Source organism: Varroa destructor, unplaced genomic scaffold (genome assembly GCF_002443255.2).
Source record: "Varroa destructor unplaced genomic scaffold, Vdes_3.0 BEIS01000002.1, whole genome shotgun sequence".
In the NCBI taxonomy this organism is placed as follows: Eukaryota; Metazoa; Arthropoda; class Arachnida; order Mesostigmata; family Varroidae; genus Varroa; species Varroa destructor.
This window is the reverse complement of record NW_019211455.1, coordinates 40,154,534-40,157,798: the sequence shown is the minus strand read 5'-3', so window position 1 is coordinate 40,157,798 and position 3,265 is coordinate 40,154,534. Positions and strand designations below refer to the sequence as shown.

Below are 3,265 nucleotides of genomic sequence, written 5' to 3'. Positions count from 1 at the left end.
ATAATTTGTATATAGCCGTTTCAACGATTTTCGTAATGCTACAGAATCGAATATACTATTTTCCTTCGAAAATTTTTGGTCAAGTCTAAATAAGATTAGCGAGCTTTGTCAAGATTGTTCTTTGGCCGTAGCGAATGCCAGAGTAAGGACTTTTATAGTGACAAACAAGGGTTCTTTTGTCGCCTTCTGGTAGACAACAGCCGCTGCATGGAGCGACATAATAATAATAAGTAAAGTTTACGATCGCTTAAAAGGAGAGCTTTTCCCATCGTATTAGCATTCACGATAAAGTACGTTAGGAAAACTCGAATATATGGAACTCCTTAGCCCATGAACCCAATCTTCATATGCAGGCGGGTTCGAATTCGGTTAGCACGTTTGGTTGACGAATGAGATAAAGAGTATGAGAATACTGCACTGGCCTGTTTGATTTAAGCAGTGCAGTATTAATTGGAATATAAAACAGACAAGTATCTGTAGTCTACAGGAGTATCAAGTATTAGTTAATAGAATATTGACAAAAAAGTTGTTCCGACAATGCTAGTTGTTCCTTGGCGCATTTACTGCGGGAAAGGACTTTTTGACAATGCTACCGGCAAGTCTTTATTTTGAGCGAGACATACGCATCGTAAGGACATCCATTGCACACGTTTTAGACTAAACGCACTAAGCAACGACTCTATATGAGTCGTTGCTTCGAGGTTGAATGGGCAGCAGAACTCTTATATATACAGTGCCCTCCGAGCTTAGGGGGCTAGTATCTGCTAGATATTCCTGGCACTCGAGGACCAACCCGGAGGAAAGCATTAAAGCCATGCAGCGCAGCACTAGCCACACCGATTCTGACTCTGATTGACGCGGCTGTTAAATTGCTCCGTTCTGCCGTATTATTATATTGAACGTACGATATACATATTATCTTTTATTACCGGGAAGCGTAGCTCAAAAGATGCATTAGTTGCCATTTAACTCAGTCAACTTTTCAATCTCAATACAGATAGGCTACTGCTAGCCAAAAGAGTAACTGATTATCTGTCCACTAAAATATATATAATATATATATATATATATATATATATAAAATAAAATAAAATTCGTATTAAAAGAAAAAAAGATAAATACACGAGCTACTATTGCAAAAATTTATTTGTTATAGCCAAAACGTATTCGTCTTGATGAAATCATTTTTAACATCCTTTGTTCCACCCGCGCATTATTTCTAAGTATTTTCAAGTAACAAAAAAACCAGAATGGACCAATTATGAAACAAAACAAATATATAATAACACGATATCTAAAGCAGGCTTATATTTTCTTTTCGTTCACGATTAGTTTAGCCATTTTCATCATTGAAATTCATCAATAACAATACTTTAGTACTTATAAGCAAATAAAAGGAATTTATTATATGGTTTAACTAGGAAATTTGGTTTAATCGTACGGCCTGCAAAAAAGCGATCTCAGGACGACATGCGCCTCACCATTTGCAAGGTGCATTCCCAGACGAAAATGTCCTCCGTTGAGTTTCTTGTCTCCTTTATAAAAGTTGTACATTTCCACAACGTGATAAAGCTGCCCAACAGAATAAAAAAAACATTTACAGGATTAATACCTTGGCACTGAATGGCAAACATTACACTAAGCCGCGTTTTCTCACGACATTTTGAACTGCTGAGCAAAAAAGCTACTCGAACAACGGAGCGAATTGAATGAAAATTATCTTTTCAAAAATAGCGCTTTTGTATATTTTCGAAATTTCATGTTGGGCAAAACTCATTTTAAACTTTAGGCACTTGCATCACGCTCCTGTTGAAGCCTGACATAATAAATATTCTCGTTCGATTAGGATACTTCACTGATTGCTTGCAAGTGATTGCTATTGTAGCCGCTATAAGAACCGATTTCTACTAGAAAAAAAAGAAAAGAAAATCTGCCTCAAGTTCTGTCCCGATACGTCCAGCAAATCACCAATGAATCGAGCCTGATTTTGACTCAACAGATTTGTATACATGTACATATAGTTGACTTCTGCACCTTTACTTGCAATGAGGGTTTCGAAAGTATCATTAGCATACCACACCGAATTTCTTTTGATGTCTGGCAATGTAAAGTGGCTTATTCAATCGGATCGATCGGCTAGAACCACAGGTTCTATGCACATCGTAACCATTATGGCCTAAGTTGCTACAATGATGACTTGCCTCACATGTCGAAAGGCCATTCAAAAGCATGTAAGGCGTCTAACACATGCAGGCGGACGGCGTCGTATATCTACAAGCGACCTAGGACGTACAAAGCTCTGGAGTAGTTACGCCATCTTCAATTATCTTGACCTGATCATTATCGATGAAACAACTAGATGGCATAAGGGTGGTCATCAGTTTCGCGTGACTGTGTAGACGTTTAGTCCTTAATTGATAAGCCTAGGGACATCTAAAAATGTTTAGGTTCGAAACCGGACAATGGCCACGTGGTGTGTTCACCAGAAAGCCAGCAATATGAGCCAATACCGGATACAAAACTTTGCACTGTACATTTCGTGGTTACAGGTTAATGAATAGCGTTCATTGCTCGAGATTTCCGGAGCAGAAAGAAATTGTAGAGAATAGTTATATCTGACGCAGGTATAGATCGTCCCATAAGCATGACCCAATTGTGCTTCCTCGCAGCTACACTGCACAATATCTTTTTCACTAATTTTTTCTTTATGTGCACGAAAATTTTGTTCGAACTTTGATGCTGGAAGCTTGTCGTTATTTTCGTAGTAGTTCCGAAGATTACTGTCATCGATTTCCACCGAATTTCCATCGATTTTCCAGGCATTTCGAACTGGTCGTGCCGCGTCGCAGTATTCTCTGAAACGTTATCCAGAGAGAACACGTATTTCGGTAACAAAAACACAATTCAGCGGACGTGCCGATTGTTCGGTAATCCTTACTTGAATTTAATATGTCATGTCCTTTGTGAAATCGAGCAAACTTTCTATAAATTACTGCTTCATTGTTTCAAATTAGTGGAAATGGACAGAGAAAAATTTTGAGAATATATTGTAAACTGATCGTAGATTCTCCTTGCTTACTGAAAACGCTTTTTACTTATTTTTTATTACGAGAAAACATGTTATTTTTATTATTATTATTATTATTATCATCATCATCATCATCGTCGTCGTCATCATCTGCGTTTACAGCCATCTTCTTCAACGTTCTTTTGTTATCTTATCGTGGTTACTATGAATTGCTTTTATCAGGCGTTTTTTTACGTT

At 37.6% G+C, this 3,265-nt stretch overlaps 1 long non-coding RNA gene across 1 annotated transcript; it reads right to left on the bottom strand.

Moving 5' to 3' along the window:
* Nucleotides 1-1,119: 1,119 nt before the first annotated feature.
* LOC147757798 (uncharacterized) lies at nt 1,120-3,259 on the bottom strand. The gene is made up of 2 exons (XR_015322006.1): nt 2,202-3,259; nt 1,120-1,572 (listed from the first exon to the last, which is right to left on the bottom strand). It is a non-coding gene; the product is annotated as an uncharacterized LOC147757798 (long non-coding RNA).
* Between the last annotated feature and the right edge of the window lie 6 nt (nt 3,260-3,265).